The following is a 9,277-nucleotide window of genomic DNA, read 5'->3' as shown; positions in this document are numbered from 1 at the left end:
TTTTACTTAATTTTCGAAAATTACTTCCCTCCTCTCACATCCTTCTATTTATGGACTAACACTATCCCTTAATGCAAAATTCGAACTCCATCTTCTTTGATAAGTTCGAATTTTCTACCTCTGTCTTCCATTTTTCTTTTCCTCTGACACCTCAAGGAATCTCTATACTGTGACATAGAGGATTCCATATTTTCTTGTTCTCTTCTCTTTTATATGAGCAGGAACAAAGACAAAGGCATTCTTGTTGAAGCTGACCCTGAACCTGAAAGGACCTGGAAGCGAAAGCTAAGAGAAGCTAAGGCACAACTCTCTGTTGAGGACCTGACCGAATTCTTCAAAGAAGAAGAACCCATGGCAGCCGAAAACAACAACAATGCCAACAATGCAAGGAAGGTGCTAGGTGACTTTACTGCACCTACTCCCAATTTTTATGGGAGAAGCATCTCTATCCCTGCCATTGGAGCAAACAACTTTGAGCTTAAGCCTCAATTAGTTTCTCTAATGCAACAGAATTGCAAGTTCCATGGACTTCCAATGGAAGATCCTCATCAGTTTTTAGCTGAGTTCTTGCAAATCTGTGACACAGTCAAGACTAATGGGGTTGACCCTGAGGTCTACAGACTGATGCTATTCCCTTTTGCTGTAAGAGACAGAGCTAGAATATGGTTGGACTCACAACCTAAAGAAAGCCTGGACTCTTGGGAAAAGCTAGTCAATGCCTTCTTGGCAAAGTTCTTTCCACCTCAAAAATGGAGTAAGCTTAGAGTGGAAGTCCAAACCTTCAGACAAAAGGATGGAGAATCCCTCTATGAAGCTTGGGAAAGATACAAACAATTAATCAGAAAATGTCCATCTGACATGCTTTCTGAATGGAGCATCATAGGTATTTTCTATGATGGTCTCTCTGAACTGTCCAAGATGTCTTTGGATAGCTCTGCTGGAGGATCTCTTCATCTGAAGAAGACGCCTACAGAAGCTCAAGAGCTCATTGAAATGGTTGCAAATAACCAATTAATGTACACTTCTGAAGGGAATCCTGTGAACAATGGGACAAGTCAGAAGAAAGGAGTTCTTGAGATTGATGCTCTGAATGCCATACTGGCTCAGAATAAAATATTTACTCAACAATTCAATTTGATTTTTCAAAGTCTGTCTGGAATGTAAAATGCACCAAGCAGTACTAAGGATGCTTCATCTAAAGAAGAAGCTTATGATCCTGAGAACCCTTCAATGGAAGAGGTGAATTACTTAGGAGAACCCTATGGAAACACCTATAATTCTTCATGGAGAAATCACCCAAATTTCTCATGAAAGAATCAAGAGAGACCTCAACAAGGTTTCAACAACAATAATGGTGGAAGAAACAGGTTTAGCAATGGCAAGCCTTTTCCATCATCTTCTCAGCAACAGACAGAGAATTCTAAGCAGAACCCCTCTGACTTAGCAACCACGGTCTCTGATCTAATCAAAACCACTAAAAGTTTCATGACTGAAACAAGGTCCTCCATTAGGAATTTGGAGGCACAAGTGGGACAGCTGAGTAAGAAAATTACTGAACTCCCTCCAAGTACTCTTCCAAGCAATACAGAAGAAAATCCAAAAGGAGAGTGCAAAGCCATAACCATGGCCGAATCCAGAGAGGGAAGAGAGGAAGTGGACGCCACTGAGGAAGGCCTCAATGGGCGTGCATCAACCTCCTCTGAGTTCCTCAATGAGGAACCATGGGAATCTGAGGCTCAAAATGAGACCATAGAGATTCCATTGGACTTACTTCTGCCATTCATGAGCTCTGATGAGTATTCCTCCTCTGAAGAGGATGAGTATGTGATGAGCGGATAATTTATACACTTTTTGGCATTGTTTTTAGTATGTTTTTAGTAGTTTTAGTTTAGTTTTTATTATATTTTTATTAGTTTTTAGTTAAAATTCACTTTTCTGGACTTTACTATGAGTTTGTGTGTTTTTCTGTGATTTCAGGTATTTTCTGGCTGAAATTGAGGGACCTGAGCAAAAATCTGATTCAGAGACTGAAAAAGGACTGCAGATGCTGTTGGATTCTGACCTCCCTGCACTCGAAGTGGATTTTCTGGAGCTACAGAAGCCCAATTGGCGCGCTCTCAACGGCGTTGGAAAGTAGACATCCTGGGCTTTCCAGCAATATATAATAGTCCATACTTTGCCCAAGATTTGATGGCCCAAACCGGCGCTCAAAGTCACCTACAGAAATTCCAGCGTTAAACGCCGGAACTGGCACCTAAATGGGAGTTAAACGCCCAAACTGGCATAAAAGCTGGCGTTTAACTCCAGAAAAAGTCTCTACACGAAATTCCTTCATTGCTCAGCCCAAGCACACACCAAGTGGGCCCGGAAGTGGATTTTTATGTCATTTACTCATTTCTGTACACCTTAGGCTACTAGTTTTCTATAAGTAGGACCTTGTACTATTGGATCTGAGAATGGGGGTAGCTATCTTTGTTTTATGCTATCTTAGACCTTTGGGAGGCTGGCCATTCGGCCATGCCTAGACCTTGTTCTTATGTATTTTCAACGGTGGAGTTTCTACACACCATAGATTAAGGTGTGGAGCTCTGCTGTACCTCGAGTATTAATGCAATTACTATTGTTCTTCTATTCAATTCCGCTTGTTCTTTGTCCAAGATATCACTTGTTCTTCAACATGATGAAGGTGATGATTGACGCCCATCATCATTCTCACCCATGAACAAGGTGACTGACAACCATTCTTGTTCTACAAGCATATGAGGCTTAGTGAATATCTCTTGGATTTCTGATTGCATGATGCATGGTTGATCGCCTGACAACCGAGAGCTCGCCTGACAAACGAGCCAGCCATTCCATGAGATCAGAGTCTTCGTGGTATAGGCAAGAACTGATGGCAGCATTCAAGAGAATCCGGAAGGTCTAACCTTGTCTGTGGTATTCTGAGTAGGATTCAATGATTGAATGACTGTGACGTGCTTCAAACTCCTGAGGGCGGGGCGTTAGTGACAGACACCAAAAGAATCACTGGATTCTATTCCGGTCTGATTGAGAACCGACAGATGGATAGCCTATGCTGTGACAGAGCATCAGGAACGTATTTCCAATGAGAGGATGGGAGGTAGCTGCTGACAACAGTGAAACCCTACACGAGCTTGCCATGGAAAGGAGTAAGAAGGATTGGATGAAGGCAGTAGGAAAGCAGAGAGACGGAAGGGAAGGCATCTTCATACACTTGTCTGAAGCTCTTACACCAATGATATACATAAGTATCACTATCTTTATCTTTTATGTTATTTTCGTTCATCATCATATACATTTGAGTTTGCCTGACTAAGATTTACAAGATGACCATAGCTTGCTTCAATGCTAACAATCTCCGTGGGATCGACCCTTACTCACGTAAGGTATTACTTGGACGACCCAGTGCACTTGCTGGTTAGTTGTGCGAAGTTGTGTAATGCCATGGAATTGAACCACCAAGTTTTTGGAGTTCATGACCAGGGATTATGAGAGTTGTGAAAAGTATTGTTCACAATTTCGCGCACCAAGTTTTTGGCGCCGTTGCGGGGATTGTTCAAGTTTTGAGCAGCTTTGGTAACAATGCCTGGGATTGTTCTAGTTTGGACAACTGACGGTTCATCTTGTTGCTTAGATTAGGTATTTATTTTTTTTTCGAAATTCTTGAAGATGAATTCTAGAGTTTCATGATGATTTGTTGAAATCTGGCTGGCTGAGAAGCCATGTCTAATCTGATTGGACCGAGGTTTCAACTTATCACCACTAGAGCTTGTTGATTTTCATCAATTTTGCTTTTGGAGCAGTGATCTGCTAAGGCTTGGCTGACCTTTGGTCATGTCTAGTGTTTTGGACCGAAGCTTTCCTTGAAAGTTTGGCTGGCTGTGAAGCCATGTCTAATTCCTGGACCGGAGTCTTAGACTAGCATTGCACTGATTCCTGGAATTCTCATTAAGAATTTTGATATCTTTTTCTACTTAATTTTCGAAAATCACAAAAAAAAATTTTTAAAAACCAAAAATATTTCTTGCTTAAGTTTAGTGTCTCATCTTAAGTTTGGTGTCAATAGCATGCATTCATTCATGTGTCTTAAGGATCTTCAAGTACTTCTTGATGGTTTCTTACTCTGATCTTTGAATTCTTTTGACTTGAGTGTTTATGTGTCTCATATAGTGTCAGTAGTATACAAACTGCTAAGTTTGGTGTCTTGCATGCATTGTTATTTGATTCTTGTTGCATTTTGATTATTAAAAAATCTAAAAATACTTTTTATTTGTGTCTTTTCAAGTCAATAATACTAAGAATTGAAGATTCAGAACATACTGCAGAGGAATTACACAGAAAAAGCTGAGCATTCAAAAATGCCCAGTGAAGAAGGCAGACTGGCGTTTAAACGCCAGCCAGGGTACCTGGTTGGGCGTTTAACGCCCAAAGAGGTAGCATTTTGGGCGTTAAACGCCAGAATGTATACCATTCTGGGCGTTTAACGCCAGGATGGTGCTAGGAGGAAGATTTTGTTTTCAAAATCAATTTTTTTTCAAGTTTTCAAAGTTTTTCAAAATCAAATCTTTTTCAAATCATATCTTTTCAATCAAATGTTTTCAAAATCAATTTCTTTCCTTTTTCAAAGATACTTCCTAACAATTAATGATTTGATTGAACATCTCAAATTTGTTACCTTTTCTGTTAAGAAAGGTTTTATGTTTGAATCATATCTTTTCTTGTTAGGCAAGTCATTAATATTTCTTTTAAAATCATATCTTTTCAAATTGTTTTCAAATCAAATCTTTTAAAATTGTTTTCAAATCATATCTTCTCAATCACATCTTTTTAAAACCATAACTTTTCAATCAAATCTTTTTAATCACATCTTTTTCAAAATAGCTTTCAATCAATTCTTTTTGATTTCTAATTTCAAAACCTTTTTCAAAAATCACTTGATCTCTTTCTCACTCTTGTTTTCGAAAATCAATTAAGTGTTTTTCAAAATGTTTTCAAAATCTTTTACTTAATTTTCGAAAATCCTCTTCCCTCCTTCTCACATCCTTCTATTTATGGAGTACTACTCCTTCTTGATGCACAATTCGAACTCTAACTAATCAAGTTCGAATTCTTCTACCTTCTTTTCTTCTATTTTTCTTTTCCTCTGACACCTCAAGGAATCTCTATACTGTGACATAAAGGATTCCACATTTTCTTGTTCTCTTCTCTTTCATATGAGCAGGAGCAGAGACAAAGGCATTCTTGTTGAAGCTGACCCTGAACCCGAAAGGACCTTGAAGAGAAAGCTAAGAGAAGCCAAAACACAACTCTCTTTAGAGGACCTGACCGAATTCTTCAAAGAAGAAGAACACATGGCAGCCGAAAACAACAACAATGCAAACAATGCAAGGAAGGTGCTGGGTGACTTTACTGCACCTACTCCTGATTTCTATGGGAGAAGCATCTCTATCCCTGCCATTGGAGCAAACAACTTTGAGCTTAAGCCTCAATTAGTTTCTCTAATGCAACAGAATTGCAAGTTCCATGGACTTCCAATGGAAGATCCTCATCAGTTCTTAGCTGAATTCTTGCAAATCTGTGACACAGTCAAGACTAATGGGGTTAACCCTGAGGTCTACAGACTGATGCTATTCCCTTTTGCTGTAAGAGACAGAGCTAGAATATGGTTGGATTCTCAACCTAAAGAAAGCCTGGACTCTTGGGAAAAGCTAGTCAATGCCTTCTTGACAAAGTTCTTTCCACCACAAAGATGGAGTAAGCTTAGAGTGGAAGTCCAAACCTTCAGACAGAAGGATGGAGAATCCCTCTATGAAGCTTGGGAAAGATACAAACAATTAATCAGAAGATGTCCCTCAGACATGCTTTCTGAATGGAGCATCATAGGTATTTTCTATGATGGTCTCTCTGAACTATCTAAGATGTCCTTGGATAGCTCTGCTGGAGGATCTCTTCATCTGAAGAAGACGCCTGCAGAAGCTCAAGAGCTAATTGAAATGGTTGCAAATAACCAATTCATGTACACTTCTGAAAGGAATCCTGTGAACAATGGGACTAGTCAGAAGAAGGAGTTCTTGAGATTGACACTCTGAATGCCATATTGGCTCAGAACAAGATATTGACTCAACAAGTCAATTTGATTCTCAGAGTCTGTCTGGAATGCAAATGCACCAAACAGTACTAAGGATGCTTCATCTGAGGAAGAAGCTTATGATCCTGAGAACCCTTCCATGGAAGAGGTGAATTACCTAGGAGAACCCTATGGAAACACCTATAATTCTTCATGGAGAAATCATCCAAACCTCTCATGGAAGAATCAAGAGAGACCTCAACAAGGTTTCAATAACAATAATGGTGGAAGAAACAGGTTTAGCAATGGCAAACCTTTTCCATCATCTTCTCAGCAACAGACAGAGAGTTCTAAGCAGAATACTTCTGACTTAGCAACAATGGTCTCTGATCTAATAAAGACCACTCAAAGTTTCATGAATGAAACAAGGTCCTCCATCAGAAATTTGGAAGGACAAGTGGGTCAGCTGAGCAAGAAAGTTACTGAACTCCCTCCTAGCACTCTCCCAAGTAATACAGAAGAAAATCCAAAAGGAGAGTGCAAAGCCATTAACATGGCCGAATTCTGGGAGGAAGAAGAGGCTGTGAACGCCACTGAGGAAGACCTCAATGGGCGTGCACTGACCTCCAATGAGTTCCCCAATGAGGAACCATGGGAATCTGAGGCTCAAAATGAGACCATAGAGATTCCATTAGACTTACTTCTGCCTTTCATGAGCTCTGATGAGTATTCTTCCTCTGAAGAGGATGAGTATGTCACTGAAGAGCAAGTTGCTAAATACCTTGGAGCAATCATGAAGCTAAATGAAAAGTTATTTGGAAATGAGACTTGGGAGGATGAACCACCTTTGCTCACCAAAGAACTGGATGACTTGTCTAGGCAGAAACTGCCTCAAAAGAGGCAGGATCCTGGGAAGTTTTCTATACCTTGTACCATAGGCACCATGACCTTCAAGAAGGCCTTGTGTGACTTAGGGTCAAGTGTAAACCTCATGCCCCTCTCTGTAATGGAGAAATTAGGGATCTTTGAGGTGCAAGCTGCAAAAATCTCACTAGAGATGGCAGACAACTCAAGAAAACAAGCCTATGGACTTGTAGAGAATGTTTTGGTGAAAATTGAAGACCACTACATCCCTACTGATTTCATAGTCCTAGAGACTGGGAAGTGCATGGATGAATCCATCATCCTTGGCAGACCCTTCCTAGCCACAGCAAAGGCTGTGATTGATGTTGATAGAGGAGAGTTGATCATTCAAGTGAATGAAGAATCCTTGGTGTTTAAGGCCCAAGGACAATCCCTCTATCATCATGGAGAGGAAGCATGAAGAGCTTCTCTCTCAAAACAGAGCCAAGCAGAGCCCCCACAGTCAAACTCTAAGTTTGGTGTTGGGATGCCACAACCAAACTCTGAGTTTGGTGTTGAACCCCCACACTCAAACTCTAAGTTTGGTGTTGGGAGGTTCCAACACGGTTCTGAGCATTTCTGAGGCTCCATGAGAGTCCTCTGTCAAGCTAATGACATTAAAGAAGCGCTTGTTGGGAGGCAACCCAATGTTTTATAGTTAACTATTTTTCTTTTGTATTTTATCTTTTTTGTAGGTTGATGATCATAAGAAGTCACAAAAACAATGAAAAAAGCAAAAACAGAATGAAAAACAGGAAGAAAAAACAGCACACCCTGGAGGAGAAGAAGCTGGCGTTCAAACGCCAGTAATGCTAGCTGTTGGGCGTTTAACGCCCAGTCTGGCACCATTCTGGGCGTTTAACGCCAGAAAGGGGCACCAGACTGGCGTTAAACGCCAGTAAAGGGTAACAACCTGGCGTTAAACGCCAGGAATGGGCACCAGCCCGGCGTTTAACGCCAGAAATAGCTCAAAACGTGATTTTGAGCAACATTTGGTGCAGGGATGACTTTTCCTTGACACCACAGGATCTGTGGACCCACAGGACCCCACCATCACTCTCTCTCTTCTTCCCCATTCACCAATCACCTCAACCTCTTCCCCAAAAACCCTTCACCTATCAAATCCATCTTTCTCTTCACCACTCACATCATCCTTCATAAAACCCCACAACCTCACCCTTCAAATTCAAACCACTTTCCCTCCCAAACCCCCATAATGGCCGAACCATTACCCCTCTCTCCTTATATACCCTTCTTCAACCCTTCATTTTCACACAACCTAAACACCCTTTTACCTTCTTGGCCGAACACACACCTTCCCCCTCTTCCTCATTTCTTCTTCTTCTATCTCTTCTTTCTTCTTTTGCTCGAGGACGAGCAACATTTTAAGTTTGGTGTGGTAAAAGCGTTGCTTTTCGTTTTTCCATAACCATTTATGGCATCCAAGGCCGGAGAGAAACCTCTAGAAAGAGGAAAGGGAAGGCAAAGGCTTCCACCTCCGAGTCATGGGAGATGGATAGATTCCTCAAGGGTGCATCAAGTCCACTTCTATGAAGTTGTGGGCTTGAAGAAGGTGATCCCCGAAGTCCCCTTTTCACTCAAAAAGGGTGAATATCCGGAGATCCGCCATGAGATCCGAAGAAGAGGTTGGGAAGTACTTACCAACCCCATCAACAAGTCGGAATCTTGATGGTTCAAGAGTTCTATGCCAATGCATGGATCACCAAGAACCATGACCAAAGTGTGAAACCCGAATCCAAAGAATTATCTCACTATGGTCGGGGGAAATACTTGGATTTTAGTCCGGAGAGTGTGAGGGTGGCGTTCAACTTGCCTATGATGCAAGGAGATGAGCACCCTTACACTAGAAGGGTCAATTTGATCAAAGGTTGGACCAAGTCCTCACAATCATATGTGAAGAGGGCGCACAATGGAAGCAAGATTCAAAGAGGAAAGCCGGTTCAATTGGAAGGCATGACCTCAAGCCCGTGGCTAGAGGATGGTTAGAGTTCATACAACGCTCAATCATTCCACTAGCAACCGGTCCGAAGTTACCATAGACCGGGCCATCATGATCCATAGCATCATGATTGGAGAAGAAATAGAAGTTCATGAGGTTATAGCCCAAGAACTCTACAAGGTGGCGGACAAGACCTCCACTTTGGCAAGGTTAGCCTTTCCTCATCTCATCTGTCACCTCTGTTATTCAGTTGGGTGACATAGAAGGAGATACCCCCATTGATGAGGACAAGCCATCACCAAGAAAAGATGGAGTACACAAGACCC

At 41.3% G+C, this 9,277-nt stretch overlaps 2 non-coding genes across 2 annotated transcripts; both read right to left on the bottom strand.

The window, feature by feature from the left end:
• Positions 1-756: 756 nt before the first annotated feature.
• On the bottom strand, positions 757-860 carry LOC130952755 (small nucleolar RNA R71). The gene has a single exon (XR_009074931.1). It is a non-coding gene; the product is annotated as a small nucleolar RNA R71 (small nucleolar RNA).
• A 4,917-nt stretch (positions 861-5,777) lies between these two features.
• On the bottom strand, positions 5,778-5,885 carry LOC130953105 (small nucleolar RNA R71). The gene has a single exon (XR_009075279.1). It is a non-coding gene; the product is annotated as a small nucleolar RNA R71 (small nucleolar RNA).
• Between the last annotated feature and the right edge of the window lie 3,392 nt (positions 5,886-9,277).

Source organism: Arachis stenosperma, chromosome 9 (genome assembly GCF_014773155.1).
Source record: "Arachis stenosperma cultivar V10309 chromosome 9, arast.V10309.gnm1.PFL2, whole genome shotgun sequence".
NCBI classification, from domain to species: Eukaryota; Viridiplantae; Streptophyta; class Magnoliopsida; order Fabales; family Fabaceae; genus Arachis; species Arachis stenosperma.
This window is presented reverse-complemented; position numbering and strand designations above follow the sequence as displayed.